Below are 10,196 nucleotides of genomic sequence, written 5' to 3' on the forward strand. Positions count from 1 at the left end.
ACCCACTCCAGTATTCTTGCCTGGAGAATCCTATGGACAGAAGAGCCTGGCGGGCTACAGTCCATGGGGTCACACAGAGTCAGACACGACTGAAGCAGCTTAGCATGCAGGCAGGTGTAAGGAAGGGACAGCTGCCATCTGTCCAGGGGGCCACGATTAGGGATGCATTTAACCCCACAACCATCTGAAAGGAGCCGCTTTTTCTGCCACCATGTTTTAAAATTCATCCACATTAAACTTCATAAATCCCCATGACAAAAATCTTCTGGTGGCCAGGGAGCTTGAACATGGCTGCGCGGAGGGTCTCAATCACCTGCCCCTTGTTCTGCAGCTTGGTGCGGGTGGACATTACGACTTGGCCCATGTGGACCCTGGCCACCGCACCCTGGCACTTTCCAGAGGCACTGCGCACACCTGTCTGGAGCCTGTCAGATCCGATCAGCTCCAGTGCGGACAATGTCTTATGGATGCAGGTGATGTGGATGGGGTGGAGCTGCACGCAGATACGAGAGCCATCTTTGGCACAGCTTTTCACCAGGTATGTGTCGGCACAAATATAAGCAGCCTCCAGGGCTTCAGTGGGAACTTACCTACTTTCGTCTCCTTCCGCCCCAGGTCAAACATGTGGATCGTAGTATCAGGGACACCTCAGCAGAAGTGAGACTTTGCGTACAGCTTGTTCTTATGATACCGATACTGGTAACGCCAGGCTGGGAGGCGGCCCATGGTGACACCAGGAACGATGAGTCAAAAATCTGCTGGGAGGCACTGAGACTTGCTGGTGTCCATTGGGAGCTCAATACACAGGAATTCCTCCTAGCAATGGGAAACGTCTAAGAATGGAAGGACCTGCCCCCACGGGTGGGAATACTCCATCCGTGAGGAAATTCAAGGACAAGTTAGATGACCTCCTGATGGGAGAGTGGAAAGAGGATGCTGTGACAGGGGGATTTCCAAATCTGATGGAGCCTGGGTCTGGTGGACCGGCCAGGCCTTTCACAGGGAGCGGGAAGCTTTCCAAATGGAGCAGAAGCAGCTCTCTCGTCAGTCTGCCTCCTGCCCGATAAGGGTGTTCACTGTGTTGAGGACTCGGCTAGAAATCCATCCAAACTAAACTGAGGGTTTGTGGGCACAGTGGTTGGAGCAGGGCTGTTTCCTGCAGAGGGTTGTCTTTCCATCACAGCTGAGACCAAAGCCTGAGAACCAGGTTCTGTGTGATGCCAGCAACCCTGCCTCCCAGCTGGAAGGGAAGATCTATTTACATAGAAAGTCAGTAACAATAGGGACCAATTTGTGGTTGAGCCACAGTAAGAAGTCTGAAATGGGCTGGGTGAGCCTGCATTAGGGTTGCTGGGTAGGACCTGGACACTTAGAGATGTGGGCCAGAAATCAAGGCAGGGCGTCTGATGGGTGAAAAGGGCCCTGAGTGACACTCAGCTGCAGAGAGGAGGGCGGCTTGAGTAGAGAGCGATGTCAGATCCACATTGTGAGGGCTTTCTTGCCCAGCCTGCCTCCCCTGGACAGTGCTTCCTGGACATCTGGCTGCTCTCTCATCCTTGCCTAATTCTGATGGTGTGTAGCAGGGGAGGGACTCAGTACAAGTGCAGAAAAAAAGTATTAGTCGCTCAGTTGTGTCTGACACTTTGCGACCTCATGGACTATAGCCCGGCAGGCTCCTCTGTCCATGGAATTCTCCAGGCAAGAATACTGGAGTGGGTTGCCATTTTCTTCTCCAGGTGATCTTCCCGACCCAGGGATGGAACCTGGGTCTCCTGCGTTTCAGGGTGTGAATTTTCCAGTGTGCTGGGCTTCAAGCTGAGGAAGGACCAGAGAAGTTGGAAGAAGGGGAAAGAGAGGGATGGGAGGATGAAGGCTGCTGCAAAGGAAGGCCGCTTGGCTGTGAGTGTGAGAGAGAGGGAGTCAGAAATGAAATGCTCGCTCCTTTCCAGCTGGGAGTGGGTGGGCTCCGGGAGAGAGGGTGAGAGTCACCAGAAAGGGATGGCCGATGTCTATCGCGTGTTCTCTGCTTCTGTTGACATGTCAGGAGCCCCCGATGGCTCGTTGGCCTGGCTGGGGATGCGGACACCTTTGGATGGATGGAGACCATGGGAAGTGATGAGTCAACCCTCACAGTTACTATTTGCTGAGTACCAGCCATTCAGCAAGCAGTGTGTTGGCTTCACGAACATGATCTGTTCTAAAACCACTCCCAGGGAGGCAGGCCAGGACCTGCCAGCCTGAGGAGGAAACTGCCAAGAGGAGCGTGTGAATCTCTAGGTGCCAACGAGGAGCTCTGGGGTGGATCCTGAACCCTCCTGACCCCCAAGCCTATGCCCAGATGGCGTGTGACGGAGCCCTCCTCATGCTTGGCAGGTCCCAGGAGCAGTCTCCAGGTTGTGTAAGCGCCGTTCCCTCTGTGGGTCAGCATCTGAACCCCTCCCTCCGATGGGAGACTCAGAGGCCGGTGGAAAGGAAGAGGCAGGGGCCATTCTCTGGCGGCCCTGGTCCATTAAGGCCCAGGGGCTCTAAAGATGCTGCTGCTGGCCCGCCTCCCACTGAGGGGAAATGCAACATGCTTTTGACTTTATGTGGTTAAATTGAGGTTAAGCCAAGTTCTGTGTAGCTGTTTCTACACATATTAGGAAAACCAAACAGCTGCGGGGCTGGTGTCAGCAAGATCCCTGAACCTGTTTGAACCTGGCTGGGCCAGCTTTGTGTGAGTTGTGGCTGTGGCTGCGTCTATTGAAACAGTGCTGAAGGGCGCTCAAACTCCCCGCCACCCTGCCCACCCTTCTCACTCTCATCCCCCATCCCAAACCCTTCATCAGCCCCTTTCTCCAGAAAAGGTGGAGGAAAAATTACCCTTGCTGGATGCCGATCGAAGGGCTGCCTGTGTCCTGCACACTGACGACATTGTTTAAGACTGTGCCACCTCTGTGAAAATATTGGTTCTGTCGTGATGCCAAGATTTCTGAGTTAGCTATCAACCAGGTCTCCTTGTGCAAACTCAATATGCTCTGAAAGGTTTAATCAGCATGAGATCTTTCTTAGAAAATGGTCACAGTGCTTGTGTGCCCGTCTCCTCTGTTCCTGCTGGCCACCAGCCGCCACTAGGGTAGGAGCCACGAAGGTTGGGCCTTGGACATTATGACATAGCCAAGGGCTGGGGAGGGCTTCCCTGGTAGCTTAGTCGGTAAAGAATCCGCCTGCAATGCAGGAGACACAGGTTTGATCCCTGGGTTGGGAAGATCCCTTGGAGAAGGAAATGGCAACCCACTCCAGTATTCTTTCCTGTGAAATCCCATGGACAGAGGAGCCTGGTGGGCTATATGTCTGTCCACAGGGTCACAAAGAGTTGGACGTGACTGAATCGACTGAGCACATACGAGAAGGGCTGAGGAATTCTTTCTCGAACAGTCTGGCAGAGAGGACAACTCTAATTCTTCCTGGAGTGTCTTTAGAAACCATTGTTTAGAGAATATTGTTAAGCCAAGTATTAAAAGGAAAGTGTCAGAGTGGAGAAGGAGACTCATTGTTTGCGTTTAAACCTTTGGTGTTTGGATTCAGAGACTGTCATTAATGAAGTCAAGACTTTAAACCATGGGTATCCATTAGCTTGGAAAGGAAAATTTAATGATATTTCCTTTGATATAATCACCTTGGAAAATAGTGTTATAATTCCAAGGCTCTAAGCAAACTTTGCAATCTTTTTTTTTTCTTTGGTAAAATAATTCTATACAGATATGTAGATTGACAGGTGAAATTTATTTGGGAATGAGGTTATTTAAGCCATTAATTTACTTAGGATTAGAAGAGATTATTTGTAACTACCAAAAATAAATAAGGAGATTAAAATTTATGTAACCATCAGATTGACTTTTTTTTTAAGAAAACTTAAGCACGGCCAGAAATTAGTGACAAAATGAGTGGAGCTTTGAAGTAACTGATTTAATATGTAGAATATACAAAGGACAATGGTTGGATAGACTCATCAGATAAACTTGCTCTTGCCTTTCTTCACCCCCAACCCCATCCTGTTACTGTGTCCAGTTGCTTACACATGACTGTTTTGAATTATGGATTTTCAGAGGGAGGAAATTAATAGAGAAATATGTACTTGAAGCAGTGGGCTGGGAAGTTAGATTCTAGGCTTATTACTTCTCTGTTCCTAACTCCCTGTATGACCCTGGTCAAAGCAATTCACCTCTCTGAGCCGCAGCTTCTCTGTCTGTGAAGGACTATTGCTTGTCAGCTGCTGTAGGCAGGGGCGGGGGAAGAAAAGCAAGGGAAAGGCTGGGGGACGTTTGGTTGGGAAGCAGCAGAGGAGTCATAGATGGCTCCTGTGAATCCTCCATGCCTCTGATTTTGGCCCTTTCTCTGGACTGATGTTTGTAATCTGTGGTCCCATTACAAACCTGTGGATAACACAGCCTGTTACTCCAAAATATTGAAAGCAAATATTAACTCAAGATAATGTAACTTGAGCAACACGAAGGTCAGCGAACCCAGAAGAAGAAAATAATCCCCCTGTGTTAAAAATGATGGGACATGATGCTTCCAGAATTGTTCATAAATTCCTGCTTTGTGGCAGCAAGAACCGGCCTGAGAAATGAAGGCTGGGGTATCTCAGGGCAGCGCTGCGATCATGTCAGATGTGCGCACTGGCCGCAGTTGCTAAAGTGCTTCATGGCTGATAAGGTGCTAGTTACAGAGATGGGAACTAAATTTATAGTCGGCTTTTGTGGAGCCAATTTCCATGTTGTGCTGCCGGAGTTGAAAACGCAAGGAAATGTGCTTGAAGCCAAAATTGGCTTTGTGGCTCCAGTTTCCTCAGCTCAGCACCACCTGCCTCCAATCAAACTGTCCAATTACAGGAAACAATTGTTTTCTTGCTTTCTGGGAAGTGAAGAAATTCATCCAGTAAAGGACTGATTTCTAAATGTTTCTCCCCCATCTCACCCCTTTTTAAAAAAGATAAAAGAACAGAAATTAACAGCAGATCCAAAACATCAACACTGTTTCAGGGTTGGGGAGAAAGTGTTTCCCTAACAAATTACTTTCAGAGTTCAAAAACCAGAGTGATGTGGTCCATGCATTATGGTGCGATGGACCACAGACCCCGGATCTATAATTACCTCTGATAATAATGTTATTAGCCACTCAGAAGAAAGGTTCTCCCTTTTAAGATGTGAGGCAGTAATTAAAGGCTGTGAATTTCACAGGTGAAATCTTGCAGAAAGTACGATTTTAAAGTCAAAGAATTTAGTGATCCACCTCTGGTTAATTAAACTTTCTTCCCAAAATAAAATCTTGTATTTGAAACAATGAAATTGGTGGTAATGATACTATTTATCTCTGAGCCCAAGTCTCATTTCTTTAAACTTCAAACTGACTTGCTTAAGCTGATTTCTCTGAAATAGCTGAAATAACAGCAGAGAAGTTGAAAGGAAAATAAACCACTGGCCACGTGGAGATATTTAGCATGCATTGAGCAAGGGTAATAATTATAGTACATGCTTTCCTCTGGCAGGTAATATTTTAATGGAACAAACAGACAAACTTCCCTTGATGTGTTTCTGTGTCATCTCCTGAATTTTCTTTTTCAAATTAAAGAGAACGGCTCAATATTTCATGATTCAATAAAAGTCATGACCTCATGAAAACCACTTATAAGCAGTGTTCCACATCATTTTTCTTTAGGGTATTTACCCACGTGAGGCTACCTCCAAAAGCTTACGTATACAACACTGATTTTTGCCACATTCTAAATCCACTTATGTGTTATTTCAAGGCAACTGTCCCACTCCGCTCCATGAGTTCTCCTACATACAGGCCTTGTCATTGTTGTCATTCAGTCACCAAGAGGTATCTGACTCTTTGCGACCCTGTGGATTATAGCCTGCCAGGCTCCTCCGTCCATGGGATTCTCCAGGCAAGAATACTGGAGTGGGTTGCCATTTCTTTCTCCAGGGGATCTTCCCAACTCAGGGATCGAACATGCGTCTCTTGCATTGGCAGTTAGATTCTTTACTGCTCAGCCACCTGGGAAGCCCTTATGGGTGTTAGCTCAGAAGAAACACTGTTCTCCTCCTCCAGGAAGCCTTCCTTGATCAGATCAGGCAGAGACCATCTCTCACTTTCTGCCCCTGCTCTAGTCCTGTTTCGGGTTCTGGCCTGGGTAGTGATTTTCACTTCTGAAGTGTAAAGAAACCCTTAGAGAATAGAAATTCATAGGAAATCAGGCTGTTTCTCAGTAAAAATGAATAAGGGATGGCTTTCCTCAACTCCAGTACTTTGGCCACCTCATGGGAAGAGTTGACTTACTGGAAAAGACTCTGATGCTAGGACGGATTGGGGGCAGGAGGAGAAGGGGACGACAGAGGATGAGATGGCTGGATGGCATCACCAACTCGATAGATCTGAGTCTGAGTGAACTCCAGGAGTTGGTGATGGACAGGGAGGCCTGGTGTGCTGCGATTCATGGGGTTGCAAAGAGTCGGACACGACCGAGCGACTGATCTGAACGGAACTTCCTTCTATTTATTTCTTCTGAGTTCCCTTAGAAAGAGGGCTTCCCAATTCAGGAGCCACAGGAGACATGAGTTCAATCCCCGGGTCGGGAAGATCCCCTGGTGGAGGAAATGGCAACTCACTCCAGTATCCCTGCCTGGAGAATCGCATGGACAGAGGAGCCTGGTGGGTTGCAGTCCAGGGGGTCCAGAAGAGTCAGATATGACTGAATGACTGAGCACACCTGCCCTTAGAGAACTTTTTCTCTTCTCCATATCCCCAGGTAGTGGTGGGAATCTAGGACTCCAGCCTGATCACCTTTTCCATTCATTCTGCAATTCTGGGCGACCTCATGCCCACTCATGACTTCACCTATAACCTTTGGTGGCCACAGCACAAACCTGTGTTCTCCTTGTGCTCTGGGGGTCTGGGGTGAGATGCTGAATGCATAGGCTCTAGGGAGAGGCCGGTACCCCTGTGGCCTCAGAGCTGACACTTGCTGTCCCGGAGTCTTACTTTTCTTACCAAATGGGGGGTGGGGTGGGTGGGATACCAGTGAGTTTATTAATCTGGAGAAATCCCTCTTCATTCTTCACCCTCAGCTGGGCCTAAGCATCACAGCCGGAGGCTCTCTCTGCCTGCCCTGCCCACCCCCAGCACCCCAGCCTTGCACCGCTCACGGCCACCCTGCTTCTGTGCCCATCAGAGACTTGAGCTCTTTTCAATCAGAGCCACTGGCTGGGGCCGAGTGTCCCTTGGCTTTGTTCTCTTTGGTGGGGAGTGTCGACAAGGCACCCAGGAAATCGCCCCTGAATGATCAGATCTGATTTCAGCAACGGTTTGTGCTCCTTTTCCACCCCCGTGCTCTTTATCCATAAGAACAAATTTCGGATTCTGCAAATCCGCCACTTGACAGAGATCTGGTGACTCAGGAGAGAACTGGGGCCTGGGGGCTTTCCAGCCACCTAGTTAGATGAAACCACACAGCGACCTTCCCTCCCCGCGGGGTGACCTAGTTCTCAATTCCTGTAGTCTCGGAGCCCTCGCTGCAGAATTCTGATGAGGCCGGGCCGGTTCACGGCTGGGGTTTGATGAGAAAAGGGAATTGAGATGGAGGTGATTGATTTGGACCTTGAGAAGCTGTGGGGATGTCGCTCTGTTTTTTTTTTTTTTTCTGGCAGTGGGAACTAGTCTGTGGGAAGGGGGCTTCCCATGACCACCACCCCCCCCGCCCCCGCCAGGGCCTCTCGGGACTTCTGCTCCATCCCCGTGGGATGAGATGGGAAGGCTGCCCTGACACATGGTACGGGAGATTGATTATCTCGGCTCTTGCAGCCTCTCTGGGTGAGTTTCCCAATTAGAATGAAAAATCGCCGACAATCCTACTTCCACCCAGATCCCCATTTGCTCTTTAGAGCTGAAGTGGAAATTGAACTCCGTGTGTCTCGCCTGACTGAGCTCGTCTCCCTGACAGTCGGGCTGGGGCTGTGTGGCTCCTCTGGGTTGGTGGGTAGATGTCGGTCCTCCCCATGCCCGGCAGGGCCGAGGGGGCCAGCAGAGACCGCTGCATCTCTGGTGGGCGGTGTTTTCTCATCCCCCTTGGCAGTAAAGAGAAGCGGAGATGCTACAGTGGGCAGATTCCTTTTCTCCTCCACTCTCGGGTGACTCTTATTCATCTTAAAGTCCCTCCTCCATGGATCTTCTCCTGCCTGTTCCCTGAAGCCTCTTTCCTCCAACCTCTCTCCTCTAATCTCCCTGGCATGCTGGAGGCCCTCACTGGGAAACTTCTCAGGCTGGTTATTGTTTTCTGCTTCCTCATCAGCCCCCTCACCACCTGGCAGCCCCTGGGGGGCAGGATTCGGGGTAAACACAGCGCCCAGAGCCCATGACCACTCAGTGCACACTCGGAAGGAAGGAAAGGACCAGTGGTAATTAGCCCTCTGCCCAGTGGACTATTCGAATCTTTTGAAGACTTTTTAAAATAATGCAGAAGTCCTGGGCCCCCTGAACCAATGGGATCAGAATCTCTGGGCATCAGCATTTAAAAAGCAGGCCCCCCCGCCCCGCCCCACAGAGTGGTTTTTCCATGCAGGCCTGGAGGAGTAGGATGGCCCCAAAGGGCAGGAAGCAGGCTTGGGTCTGGGTCTGGGCTTCCCTCCTGACTTTGTTTTCTTTACTTAAAAGGACGAGGCTGGCTGGATTCTAGATGTGACATATAAAGTACCTACGAGGGAATATGCACTCAGTAACTCTTGATCCTGTGGTTGCAAAGGCTTGGTGGACATAGGATTTAAGCCTGTAAGATTTGGAGTCAGGCAAGGCCTAGTTGGAGCAAGTTACTAAACATTGGGAACTAGGCAGGCTACTTGATCTCAGCCTCAGCTGTCTCATCTGTGAAAGGGGTTTCATAATATTCCCCACATCACAGATGTGTATGGATTAAATGAGCTAAGCCATTCAAGTAATACAATTTGATAATCAGTAGTTATTAATATTACTTGTAGGGTAAGTGCTGACTGAAGTTTGTAGGAGAAAAAACAATTTGATGATGACAAATAAGAATTGTGGTTATTTGGACTTTTCTTCTAAAGCATATCACTTTAAGGATAAGTCATGTGACTTTCATAGATTGAGATATTGATTAGACTTATTCTATTATGTAACGCTATATTTGTGAACTTTCAACACATCTCTGGAGTGGAAATACATTTTCATTTGCTAATTTCTGATAACAAGGCAAAAAGTTTTCTTGTGTGTGTTCAGTCGTTCATTTGTATGCAACTCTTTGCTGCCCCATTGACTGTAGCCCCCAGGCTCCTCTGTCTATGGAATTTTCCAGGCAAGAAAACTGCAGAGGGTTGCCATTTCCTACTCCAGGGTATCTTCCCCACCCAGGGATGGAACCCACATCTCTTGTGTCTTCTGCATAGGCAGGTGGATTCTTTACCACTCGGCCACCTGGGAAGCCAAAAAGCTTTCTTAAATAGACAATTATATTTTTAGGGAGCTGTAAATTGAAACACTAATTCCGACTTTTGCTCAGCTTGTCCTCCCTCTGACTGTAATCCACTCTGAGGACCACACTCTTCTTCTGGCTGCTAACTTGTGAGGGTCTTAGCCAGACTGAGCTGTTGCACATAGGTGACCCTGGTAGAGATTTTGTTTGGGATTGAGCCTGTGAGCCAGGAGTCAGAGTTTTCCATCTCCTGGGTTTTATTCCCCACTAAGGTTAATGGAGCCGAGGAGGCCACCATTCAAATGTGTGCAGTTTAGCTTTCTAGTACAAGGATGAATGAATGGATTCCTGCTGTGAAAAACCAATTCAGTGCTTAAAAATAATGGGAAAAATTATGAATGTCTAATTCCATTGTCTGTTGGCCTGAGAGCTGCAACCTGAGTGATAGGATAAGCCTTCTCCCAGAGAAAAAGTGTCAGTCACTCAGTTGTGTCTGACTCTTTGCGACCCCGTGGACTGTAGCCCACCAGACTCCTCTGTCCATGGGATTTTCCAAGCAAGAGTACTGGAGTGGGTTGCCATATTCTCCAGGGATCTTCCCAACCCAGCAAATGAACCCAGGTCTTCTGCCTTGCAAGTAGATTCTTTACCACTGAGCCATCAAGGAAGCCCTTTCTCCCAGAGAGTACCCAGTTATTTCTGACATTCCCCCGAAATTGCCCATGGACCA

General features: G+C 48.6%; 1 pseudogene; it reads right to left on the minus strand.

Annotated features, from left to right (window-relative positions):
- Window positions 1-305: 305 nt before the first annotated feature.
- On the minus strand, window positions 306-726 carry LOC113900770 (annotated as a pseudogene).
- Between the last annotated feature and the right edge of the window lie 9,470 nt (window positions 727-10,196).

The sequence above is a fragment of the Bos indicus x Bos taurus genome, chromosome 11 (assembly GCF_003369695.1).
Source record: "Bos indicus x Bos taurus breed Angus x Brahman F1 hybrid chromosome 11, Bos_hybrid_MaternalHap_v2.0, whole genome shotgun sequence".
NCBI lineage: Eukaryota > Metazoa > Chordata > Mammalia > Artiodactyla > Bovidae > Bos > Bos indicus x Bos taurus.